The sequence below is a fragment of the Canis aureus genome, chromosome 6, assembly GCF_053574225.1.
Source record: "Canis aureus isolate CA01 chromosome 6, VMU_Caureus_v.1.0, whole genome shotgun sequence".
NCBI classification, from domain to species: Eukaryota; Metazoa; Chordata; class Mammalia; order Carnivora; family Canidae; genus Canis; species Canis aureus.
The window spans coordinates 79,591,456-79,604,527 of NC_135616.1; the positions used below are offsets into that span (position 1 = coordinate 79,591,456).

The window sequence follows — 13,072 nt, forward strand, 5'->3', positions numbered from 1 at the left end:
AGATCAGAAAGGCGCTACGAGGGAATAAAAGCGGAGGTCCTTCTTAGTCCGAAATTGCTTTCTGGGCCAGGACTTGTCAGTTGAGGAATTCCTATTTCTTTTCCTTTTCGTCTTTAGTTCAGTCTAGCCTGGAGGTCCGCAGACTTCGGCCTTCTGGGCTGGATCTGGTCCACTGCCTGTTTTTGCCTGGCCCAAAAAGCTAAGAATGGTTTTCATATTTTCAAGTGATTGGGAGGGGGGGGGGGAATCAAAAGACTAATATTTTGTGACAGATGAAAATTACGTGAAATTCAGATTTCATCATCCATAAATAAAGTTATTTTGGAACATAGCTGCATTTGTTGGTTTACATACTGCCCGTGGCTGCTTTCCTGCTACGGTGGCAGAGATGAGCAGTTGCAACAGAGACCATATGGCCCTCAAAGCCTAAAGTATTTACTATCTGGTCCTTTATAGGAAAAACTTGCCAAATCCTGCTCTAGGCATTTAACGTGAACCTTTCCAACTTTTCAGAATATTGTCGGTTATCTCTTAATTCCTTACTGCTTTCAAGAAAATGCAGAAATGCAGACACTGTTGTATCATTTCCTTTGAGTTGGCCAGGGATTTGGGGATTGTGACAGACTCCTAAGAGAAGCCTCAGGAACAATATGGGTGAGAAAGCGGGGGAGGAAACAGGAAGCATCTTATGAAATTTTAAATCAAATATCATTTTCATCCCTTTCCAAAAATCCTTAAGATAGGGACATCTCTGATGGTTTGGACAAGAAAAAAGAAATGTTGGTTCCAAAGAGTCCCCAACTGACTATTCTTAGAGGCTCCTTCAGACTCTCTCCGATAAAAACAGAAACTCTAATTTAAGATCGCTTCTATCCATCGACATCTTAATTTTGTGACTTTTTAGTTTTTGTCAAGATAGGGGTTTTTTTGCCCTAGTTAAGCATCGAAATGATTTTCCCTGATGTTCAACTTTCCACACATTTTGCTTCGTAGGTGCTTTATAACCTGTTTGTACTTGGAGAATTGGAGGCTAAGACAGACTGGTCAACCTCTGATCATAAAGAGTGGCGGAGATAGAGGCGCGTGTCTGGGGTTCCAGAGCCGGCCCCAAAGGGCCCCAAACCCTGGGAGGGTTGCCCTTTTCTGGAGAGAGATACTCCGTTATCTTTCATTGGGTGGAGGATTTAAATGTCCTCGTGGGGACGTGTCTGTAAATAAGAGGGAGGCGCCCTGTTTTTTCACTCCTACCTCTGTGAAAACAGTAGAGGAGGGGCAAGGCTGGAGGCAGGCAAAGAGGGAAATCTCTGAAACTAGAGAAAACTCAAACAAATTGTGGCCAGCCAACTCAGCATTCCTCACCCACAGTTGGTCCTAATTACGGAGACTCCCGTTAAACAGCTCAACTTTCTTCTCTTTTCTCCACCCCCCACCCCTGCTCTGGCGCTGCCAGCTGACATGGCACAGCTTGAACCAAGACCACGGCTCAGAGACAGCCCTGTGTCTTCCCCCCTCGTCTCGCTTCTGCCTCTTGCCCACTACACTGCAATTACCCTTTCCCACATGAAGATCCCAATAAAATATATTGATACCTCTAATCCAGTCACATCCATTTTGTTCCACAAAGTGCTATACAAGCTCTTTGCAGGGCTGCGTAGTGGGGTATCAAGTCATCAGAGCAGTGCACATAGAACCTGATTTCATCATGAAAAGGTGGAGTTTCTCCAGGATTATTTTGCTGCCAAGTCAAAGCAATAATTCCTTCCACTTTGCTCGACTCCTTGATTTTTCTCAGTCCGTAGCTTCTACTGAGCCCAGCCGATGGATTTGGGTATTTTTTACTTAAGCTGTAATGACCTCTGTGGTATTATGATCAAAAGCTTAATGTTAATAAATCTCTGAATTGAAACCAGCCTGGATGATGGAGGTGGTCAGCGCCCAGTGAAGCCTACTGCTGAGGGTGTTGACATGTAAAGAAAAAGAAGCTAGCGTTCATCACTTCATGGCTATCCTTAGTCTGCCCAGGCTGCTTTCACAAAATGCCAAAGACTGGGAGACTTAAACAACAGGAACTGATTTTCTCACAGTTCCGAGGCGAAAATGACAAGATTGAGATGCTGTCAGGTTAGGCTTCTGGTCAGACCTCCCTTGGTGGTTTGTAGACCACCGTCTTCTCTCAGTGTCTCTGCATGACCTTTCCTCTGTGCGCATACACAGAAGGAGCTCTCTGGTGTCCCTTCCTGCTCTTATGAGGATCCCAGTCCTGTCAGATTAGGTCTCCACCCTAATGACTTCATCTAACCTTAATTACCTCCCTAAAGGCTCTATCTCCAAATGTAGTCATTGGGAGTATGGCTTCCGTGTAAAGATATGTGGTTGGGACACAACTCGGTCTACACCAATGGTCTAGGCTTAAGAAACTCTCTTAACCTTAGAGCAAAGATTAAATGTGAGAATCAAGAAGGCCGTGCTTGAAGCATTTGCGTTGAGGCAAGATGATAATTTTTTAAAATTTTTCTCTAGGCCGTCGACATTTGAGAATCTGAAAGTATGATCCAAGTCCAGAAAATTGCGCGTATGCACAGAATTTTGTATGTAACTGCACGGGCCTCCGGTTCTCCAGACCAATTAAGGACTCCATGCTAGTAGGCGAGTTCTCTCTAAAAGCATTCTTGCCACTGGTGAGATGACATCTGTAATGGATTCGGGCAGAAAAACAAATGGCTTGATTTTGACCGAATGAGTTATGCCTAGGACAGGGCCTGTGATCCTGTTACCACCACTAAAAAACCTTAGGCCTTGTAGAAAGGAGAGTGAGCTCAAAGGGACATGCTGATGGTGTCTACAACTTGAGCAAGAGTTGAGATGGGGCCGAGCAGACACAAGTTTTCTCACTTCTCTGTTACATCAGGCATCCTCGGAAATAACAGCAGTCCCCTCTCAGCACCTTAGGGTGATATTTCATATGGTTAGTGGGTTAGCAGCCTTGTGTGTTGATTCACACCATCCCCTTTCTAGATGCCACAGAGAACTGTAGAAATTACGAGCTGAGCGACTTAAAAGAAAAAGACAACAGTGGAAATTTGTTATTTCTGAATTTTACAGAATGGTCAAGGTATAGTAGGGCATTGGGGCCTAATTTCCTCGGCTTTTATATTGGCTTTGATTGCCAAGAAATATCTTCAAACGCTGTGGTATTAATCATTACAAACTTCCGAGTTGCATCTGAGTAAAAATTCATCCCCTGGATGTTGGAGCGGATACCCTAGAATGATAGCCTCCAAAGTTGCACTATTTCCTGGTTTTTCTATGGTGCCAAGAGTACCGTGTAAGCCAATCTATAGGAATTAAATCTGAATTTTGGGTCCCCAGCCTACAGTCATTCACAAAATTGGCCTCAGCATTTGAGAGTTGAATAAAATTGGTCAGATAGTTCTGTGATTCAAACTGGAATTTAGAAAGTGTCTTTAATAAGTCACTGAAACCATTAGTTTCCTTATGCACTGGGATCCTAGTGTGAGCTTACTGCCAAAATATCAAGGAGACCAAATAAATTTTCCTAATTGTATATATCCTCCAATTTCATACCAATCTCTGGTTACCTTGTTCTTTAGAGTCCCTTCTTGTAGGTGATCTTTGCCCTTGACTTGGCAATCCCTTAGCTCAAAAAATTTACATTGGCTGCTCCCCCATCTACCCCCTCTTCCTTTAAATCTCTCACTCTGTGCAATTCATCCTTTCTTCCCATCGCCTGGTTTGGTTGGCCAGATCAGGCTAGCTTGCCGTGGTCTCTGCCAAACCACAGACATGTAATGAAGCAGACACTACTCCCCCTTGCTCTTGGAGTGCTCTGAGGCCACATGGGGGTGGGGAGCGGGAGAGGTTACTGACTTTGAGAACTTTGGCGGCACTTGAGTAGAATGTTGGTTTCTCTACATGGCCTTGATTCATTTGCAAAACCGAACATCATGAAATTGCCCAATTACATTCTGATCTTTCACTATCTTTTCTTTCTTTCTTTTTAAAATCACATCCTCCTTAACCTCTTGAAGGCTCTCTGAGGATTGTGGCTGATAATTCAATTCATGCATCCAACAATTCTACCCATTTGGTGCCATCAAGAGAAGGATAAGCTGAAGTTTAACTGCACACCGTAGTTTTCCCGGGTCATGGATCAGCTGTAATCACTGCAGCAACTAATGAACTCCAGCTCCTCAAAGCTGACATTTCATCGACCAAAAGTTTCCTGTTTAGGACAGCGCTTTCCAATAGAAATATGATGCAAGTCACATATGTAATTTAAAATTTTCTAGTAGACACATTTTAAAAAGTAAAACAGGTGAAATCAATTACAGTAACATGTTTTATTTAACCCAATATATCTACAATGTTATTTTAGTGTATAATATAAAGTTATTAGTAAGATGTATTACAATCTTTTTTCATACTAAGGATTTGAAATCTTTGAATCTTACTGTACATCTTTGAAATCTTAAATCTTTGAAGTCTTACTATACATCTCAATATGGGCTTAGCCACATTTCAAGTACTTGGTAGCCACATATGGCTAGTGGCTACCATGTTACACAGATCTAGAAGATTATTACCTTGTTAACAAGGGAGAGCAAGTAAGTCCACTTGCTGCAGGGACCATAGATGGAACCTCACTGACTAATTCTCTCATTAGGAGCCCGCATCTCATTGGCTGTGTGAGTGACCTCTGGGGAAGCCTGAGCTGACTATGAGCAGAGTGGCTCACCTCCAGGACGGGACCTGAAGAGTATAAAAGACAAATGAAGAGTGGGATATCTTGGGGACTTGAGGAGATGTACCAACCCTTGTTCAGATGTACCAAACAAGCCTTAGGTCAGGACAGGTTGTCATTTCTGTCATATGACTCCATTTCTTCCGGTTAGGTTTTCTTATTATTAAGAGTTTAGAATCCACCACTACACTTCCATAGCAGACAAGTGCTGAAGCAGAGGCCAGACATGAACAGAAACCTATTTGATGTTGAACCATATAAAAGTATCCCTGTTTAACTATTTTTAACTACAAAATTGACACTTTCATGTGGGTTAAGCTATTATATTTCATCCTAGAAGTCAGAGTATTCTTGAGGTTGTAAGCAAGGAAATCTGTATATAAACTCTAACCTGGTTGCCGGTGAAGTCCAAGGAAGTTATGGAGATTTTTTTTTTAAGATTTTATTTATTCATAGAGACACAGAGAGAGACAGAGACATAGGCAGAGGGAGAAGCAGGCTCCATGCAGGGAGCCTGATGTGGGACTTGATCCCGGGTCTCCAAGATCACACCCCAGGCTACAGGCGGCGCTAAACTGCTGCACCACCGGGGTTGCCCAGTTATGGAGATTTTTAAGATGAGAGCAAGAAGGTCATGATCTCCTGAGTCGTGGGATGGAGCCCCATGTCGCATCCTGCACTTCACACTTAGTGGGGCAGTCTGTTTAAGATTCTCTTCTTCCTCCCTCCCTTCCCCTCACTTACACTTGTATTCTCTCTCTCTCTCTCTCTCTTTCTCCCCTTTCTCTCTTTGTGTGTGTGTTTCTCTCTCAGCTAAATAGATTGTTTTTAAAAATCTTATAAAAATATGAGCAAGTATCAGGAATGTATTCTGGTTCATAGAAGTATATACTCTTTGAACTCAGCCTGGTCCATTTCTAGCCATCAAGTTAACCTCCCCGGGAGGACAGATTAATTGTGAGTCTCTTTATGTATTTTTTTCTTTTTTTAATTTTCTTTATGTATTTAATTCTGTCTTGGACTTATCCTAGACCAAACTGTATGTACACTTTTCCCTGTCTCCTTAAAGTACCAAGAGTAACTTCAGTTTCAGGGGCAGATGTCATGAAATACTCTTGGCTACAGAACCATTCAATGACAGCATCATCGAAAGCACTTATATTCTCAAAATAGCCCTTTTGTGTTGATCCATAGCCATCCTGGCTCTTAGGGAACCTAGAGCCAGAGTTGTCACATTTGCCAGCCTTCCACCCAGCTCGGCTGTCAGATTGCCATCAGACCTCAAGTCTAATCTATACTTTGTCTTGCCATTAGTCACTGTTTCCTATCTCGCTGCCTGACCCAGGCTGCTGTCCATCAACCCCAACAAGTGAGAGAGTATCAAGAGTTGTGGCTGTTCGTGACCTTTCCCCCTCTGCCCCATTTGATGTTTGTGTGTTTCATAGAATACAGTCACTCTTGTCAGTACAGTGATGGGGACTGAAAAGCCTCCCAAGTCTAACTCTGGCTTCTTTTTATAAGTAGTTTGGAGATTTAGTTCCCAGAAGTTGGGTACACTATGTGGTCTAACAGCTTCCTGCTGTCTTGGAGCTCATTTCCAGTTTAGATGGTAAGCGTAGCTCTTCTTTTCCTAGATGGGAAAGCAAGAAGTACTAGGTATCTCCTTGGGATATAACATTAGGCTTCCAATCCCATAAATTCTAGGAGTAAAAATAATCACCCCAAAATTCCATTTCTTATAACCAGCCTATTGTATTGTAGACATTTCGTCACTTTCAGAGGAGAAAGTAAGCTTCCATGTACAGAGTTCTTATCCATTAAGTGGTAAATAACCAGGGAAATGTGGTTACTGGCTCACCAGGCATATATATTCTGGACAAATGGAGAAACGATTCAGTATTCAAGTCTGACTTTTAAGAACTGTGTTGTGCTAGAGAAGCAATGAGGATTTTTTCCTGTGTAGTCACAAGCTAGTCCACCCTTCCCGCTAGCTAGCCCACACCCTTGGCCCTCTGGCTGCCTGCAGGCTCCCTTGGCTATTCAAGTTCTGTGGAATGGCTGGACCTGAAATATGGGGAGCAAACTGTGTAAGAGAAGTCTGGGAGGGGTGGCCAGTCCTAGCCAAGAGCTACGTTAGTGTTGGTGCTTTTCCCAGAGGGGAGGAGTGTTCCCTGCCCTGTGCATTGCCATGTGTCTTCACAGACACAAACAGAACAATGTGCAGTTGAGCTGGCTTCCTCATAGTCCTTCTTTTCATCCTACAGAGGAAATGGGGTGCACCAGAGTATCCCTGATACTGTGGTGTCGGTACTAGAAAGTGGGCAAGAGAAGAGAAAGAGTAATCTGTTGCCATTCTTATAGCCCTAGATGGAGGGTTAGCACTCAAGAGGCTGATTTATTGAAAAGAATGGTATAGTGTCATAATATGGTCACTCCCACCCAAATAACAAGAATAAGCTGGATAAATAACAAACGTAACTTAGAAAACAAAAAAATTAAATGTCTAAGAATGCAAAGTATTCTAATTGAACTAAGTTCCAGAAAGGAATGAGCCCTTCCTAGGAGAGAGAAAAATGCATGGCCCCTTTCATTCTAGAGGCACAGCAGCAGGAGTAAACCTACCATAGGTGAGAATAAGCAGAAAGTAGCTCAACTTCATACAAAACTTTTGAAGACTATGTGTTGGTTGGTATAAGGAAACTAAATCCCAGAGCAAATGTTGTACCCACCTACCCCTCATTCTCTCCATGAGGACTTAGTACACACAGTGCCAGCAGGTTGACAACTGAGGGCAGGGCAGAAAGATAAGAAAGACACTCCCCTCCTTACCCAGTGTACAGAGAGCACTCATTGAGTTACCTAGCAGTAACACACTGCAGAGAAATCTGAGAGCAAGGCAGAATGATAAAAAAAGAAAAAAAGACCCCTTCAAAGCACAGTGGCCCTTCAGTGAGTGTATAGAAGCAGCCCACCAAGAGTAAAGAGAGTGTCACAGCAGCCCGAAAAGCCAGGGGCTGGGCTATAGAGCATAGAGAAGGATACCTGGAGTCTCACTATGGTCAGATCCCAAGCCCCACCGAGACAATCTTCATGCTACCCTCAGAACATTTGAAACCAGCAGTGCACTGACTTTAACCAAAGAGACAACAGAGCCCAGACCTCGTTCTGCTACAGATTAGACCGACTCAGCTCTCAGTCCTAACAGCCTGACAGAGGAAGTGGCACATCCTTTTCTAGTTATATGTATTGCCATTCTTTGTTTACATATATCTGGCATGTGTTAGAAGACTCATGAAGAAGCAGAAACTATAACTGAGAGAAAAAATAGTCAATAGAAGCAGACCTACAGATGACCCAGATGTTGGAATTAACAGACAACATTGTAAATACTCTCTATAAATATTTTTAAGGATGTAGTAGAAAAGGTGGATTATATTCTTGAATAGATGGAGAATTTAAGCAGGGAACTGGAAGTTCTAAAAAAAAAAAGAAAGAAAAGATTGTTTATAAATTCCCTCTGAAACAAGGATTTCTTAAAAATAAACTATTAATCATTCTTAGAGAATTTTAAGAAGCAGTTCCAAAATCATAACCCCTTCCCTGAGTTTATTCATTCCTACTTTCACAGAAGTTAGGAGTTCAAGTCTGCAAGTTTGTACAAGCCCACTATGTACAAAAAACTGTATGAAGGGTACAAAGATGAATGAGACTCAATCCTACCCCTCAGGGAAATACAGTCTAGTGCACATAAAAGAGAATGAGATTTCTTCTGACAAAGAGAATTAGGGAAGATCTCAGAAAACTTGGTGTTTGATCTGGGTGTTGAAGAAAAGTAAGCTTTCAAAATGCAGAGCTAGAGACACATGGAAAGTAGGTAGGGTTTCGGTACCTACCAATGTTGTCAAGTCTCTATAACATTGCCAGGACTCCAGAATCCTCAGCAGTACACAGGTGACTGCGCAGTGATGATAAGACTGGCTCTTCATGCAGGCCTGTATTTCTAAAAAAGAAATTAGGTGAGACAGCTGGTCACCTAATAGGAATCCTAGAGGACTTAAGAATTAGGAGCAGGGTAGGACTAGGGAAAAGGAGGTGAGCATTATGTTAATCTATATCCTAACATGGCAAAGTCCTATTTCTGGGTTTTGTTGGAAAATTAAATCACTCTTTTGTCTGAATCCTCTTAGGTATGTTGTCTGTACGTCAGATATGGTATTCATTTCATGTATACATCTTCTTCCACCCTTGGATTGTGAGCTCATTTTAAATGCCCATGCAACCGAGACTATCTTGTAAATACTAGGAAGTCAATGAATGTTTGGCAGATTGAAACTTAAATGAACCCTAGGCAGAGTTTATAGGACTTGAATTCAGATAGTCTGGCTACAACATCTGTGCTCTTAATCCCTACCCTGTGTTAATGATGGCTGGTGGATAATCTTGAACAAGGCGCTCAGAATTTTGATTTTATTATATCAGCAATAAGGAGCTAATGAAGGCTTGGTAAGTGCTACACTTTTGGGTGAATTAAGCTTCCGGTCATATTCAGTGTGTTTGAAGGAGGGAGGATTTATAGACAGTGGGGGGATCCCTGGGTGGCGCAGTGGTTTGGCGCCTGCCTTTGGCCCAGGGCGCGATCCTGGAGACCCGGGATCGAATCCTACGTCGGGCTCCCGGTGCATGGAGCCTGCTTCTCCCTCTGCCTGTGCCTTTGCCTCTCTCTCTCTCTCTCTCTCTCTCTGTGACTATCATAAATAAATAAATAAATTTTTAAAAAATATATATAGACAGTGGGGTCAATAAAGAGGCTTTTGCAGTGGTTTGAGTGAGAGGACATTAGCTCTGAACCAGAGCAAAAGCAGGAGAAATGTAGAGGGGAAAAAGGTAGATTTAAAGGCAAGTGGTCACACAATCAGCAGAGTTCTTTTTTTTTTTTTTTTAAAGATTTTATTTATTTATTCATGAGAGAGAGAGAGAGAGAGAGACAGGCAGAGGGAGAAGCAGGCTCCATGCAGGGAACCCGACGTGGGAGTGGATCCCAGGTCTCCCAAGATCACGCCCTGGGCTAAAGGCAGACGCTTAACTGCTCAGCCACCCAAGCTGCCCAATCAGCAGAGTTCTTGAGGAGGGAAGTGAAGAAAAAGAGCTGAAGATATACTGAAGTTTTTGATAAGGTGCAAAAATAACTGTGATACTTTTTGGGGAAACAGGAAATGAGAAGTGTGAGATTTGGAGGGAGGATTAAAGGATATGAGGTGATCAGTAAATGAGAAAATGAATATCCTGCTGCGAAAAATCTTGAATTTACTGCTACAGCCTGTTCCAGTACTTTAGAAATATCCCTTGACAAGAGTCATTTTCATCATCCTGTCTATACCTGACTTAATCTCTCATATGTTTATTCTGATTTATTTTCATATCTATTCTGAGGGTGAGTAAAAACGGTACAGTGTCATTATTCCTGTAATACCCTTCCCAGGATGAACACTTCTACCCCGTGCAAAGTAAATGGTATAAACATACAAGAGAGAGAACATTTCTCTTTTACATCAGTTGCCTGTTGGTGATGGTGGTTATAAGTAGGCTGGATTATAAATTAATATTAACTTCTCTGCATTCTGCATTTCTGGTAAATTTAGACCTAGTTTGTTGTTGCCCAACTCTCTCTTCTCCACCTGAGATCTATGTGAGAAACAAATTTAAAGAGAAATAGAAAGGAGATTGCAAAACCCAGCTTAGAGTGAGCAGTGAGATTATTTGTGCCAAACGGATGCAGTAGCCCTCCCGAGCTCTGAGCCCTGCCCTCCTCTTTATTTATTGTTTTGGTGCCATATTTAAGCTGCTTGTCTTTCTCCCTGTTATCTTGAATGACCAGGCAGTTACTCTGTAGTAAGTGTGGCTCATTAGCTGATAAAGTCCGCAAACTCTCCTAAAGACTTTCTGTTGTTAGACCTCAGGCAGTCATGTTTCAGGAGGGACAGTGTCCATCCAGCCTCTTTTCTCCCAGGGTCTTGATTCATCAAAACATTATCTAGATGGTTCCTTCTGACTCTTCCTCATTTGGTGATGGAACTCCACAAAGTTAATGTCTCCTGTCCTCACTCTACTCAAAGTCTACCCATCAGAACGTCTAATCCAAAAGAGCCAGTTCTGTTGAGTGTCGTTTAAGGGTGTTTTGTTGCTGGTAGCATTCGTTTAATATATTTCACAAGAATAAAATGATAATAAAGGGGTTGGGGTTCCTTTCTTTTTCTTTTCTTATTAATACATTATTTATTTGTCTTCCTTCTGTCAGGCCCTGAGCCAATCAGTTTCCCGAGGCTGCCTGGGGAGGTATAGGAAAAGGAACATACAGGCCAGATAAGATACGGGAGAAAGACCTAAGGGAGGTAGAGACGGCTCCTTCACACGGCAAAGAGGACGAGAAAGGCCACCATCAGGCAAAAGAGCCCGTGGCCTCCAAGAGCGCACAGCCCAGAATGGCGTAGGAGAACAGCTTTTGCTTCAGAAAAGGGTTCCTATCGTAACCAGTGATGAGGCTCCCAAACACAATCCCAGTTCCAGCCCCAGAGCCAGCTGCCCCTACCGTGGCAGCCCCAGGCCCAGTGAGCGTGGCTGCTGGGGTAATGGCCCTTGAAATGGTGCTGGTTCGGAAGCTGCGGCTGGGAAGGAGGGAGGTCGGGGACGTGGGGCTGCCAAGCTGCTGAGAGCCATCTGTCAGTGTCTCTGGTGGTTTTAGCAGCGCTGCAGACAGTGAGCAGCTCAACAGCTGAGAGGTGCTCCTGAGCAACAGGTGGGTGGAGACGAAGTTGTACGTGCGTCCATTTTCAGGGGATGACGACCTGTGGCAGGAGAGCTGCTCTCAGTGCAGGGAAGACAGAGGGGTGGGATTGGGGCGCCTGGGTGGCTCAGTTGGTTAAGCATCCGACTTCAGCTCTGGTCATGATCTCAGGGTCCTGGGATCAAGCCTCACGTCCTCTGTTTCTCCCTCTACCTGTCCCCTCCAACCCCACTGGTGCTCTTACTCTCTCTCTCAAATAAATAAATAAATAAATAATTTTTAAGAGGGGGAGCAGGGTCTTTTTTCCTTAGGTCTTAACACCACAAGGACAAAGAATGGGAGAAGGAAGAGATAATAGCCACCAAGTTTGCGGAAGCTGGAAATCAGAATGGCAAGTGTGAACTGATTTATCTGACTTAAAGCTGAATCTGAATCCAGTAGCAGGAGCTACACAGCAACCCTGTTTGCACCCCAGAGCCCTCAAAAAGCTTGGTAATTGGTGACATCAGGTACTCTTAGTGGGTGAAGAGCTGAAACTAAAAACAGGAGGATTGGTTTAAAATGTATATAAAAAACACTTAAACTTTGAGATCCTCTCCTTTGCTACTTCCCGGAAGGCAACTGCGCTTCTGCTTCAGTTAGGAGTTTGGGAGACTCCTCTCTTAGGAACTGACCAGCCCAAGAGAAAAGACTTAAATGAGTAAGTCCAATCACTTCCTCCCTATACTGAAACCATAATTGACCAGTCCTGCCAATGTACAGAAAGCTTCTAAACAACCTAGAACGGGTATTCCAGTCTTACCTATACACAAACAGCCAAGGATCAAAGGATCATCCGACAAATCAGAAGGGTCTATAACCTGCAAGTCTCACCAATACAAACAGAGAAAAGCTCCTTGGAACGAGAAACTGTACAGAGAGATTGTAAACCTGGCCCTCTGAATAAATGAGTGAATGAATATCTTTGAGAGTTATTAAGAGAGGAGATTGCACCCTTGAGAGAAAAAAACAATATAGTATTTTTAAAATACCCTTAAAATTTTAAATATGATAGCAGAAATGAGCATTTTAATGGAGGCAACTGAAGATAAAATTGAGGCCGCTGCCCAAAATGTGGGATTAAAAAATAAATATCTATAGTGCTGGACAATAAGAAAGACAATAAGAGTATCAGCCTCAAAATCTATCATCTGAATAATAAACATTGTACAAGAGAGAATGGAAAAATGGAGAGGAGAAAGTCATCAAAGAAATAATGCATGAAAATTTCTAGATTAAAAGGGCCCAGGAAGGTATCCAGCTCAACGGATAAACATCAGCCCACACCAGGGCATGCCATTAATGACATTTTAGAACACCAGGGAAGATGCTAAAACTTTCCAGAGAGAGAGAAACAGGTCACGTATTAAGGACAAGGAAACAGAATGGCAACAATAGAGGCCAGACCATGGAGCGAGGCCTTTAAATTCTGAGAGATTGCTTTAAGTTTAGAATTCCATGGCTAGCCAAAATTTCACATGTAAAAACAG

The 13,072-nt window shown here is 42.8% G+C and overlaps 1 protein-coding gene and 1 pseudogene across 8 annotated transcripts in view; one reads left to right on the forward strand and one right to left on the reverse strand.

Annotated features, from left to right (window-relative positions):
* Positions 1-13,072, forward strand: part of NAV1 (neuron navigator 1) — a 242,916-nt gene that overhangs the window by 186,064 nt on the left and 43,780 nt on the right. The gene's annotated exons all lie outside the window — the stretch shown is intronic.
* On the reverse strand, positions 11,167-11,476 carry LOC144315297 (ATP synthase F(0) complex subunit C2, mitochondrial pseudogene; annotated as a pseudogene).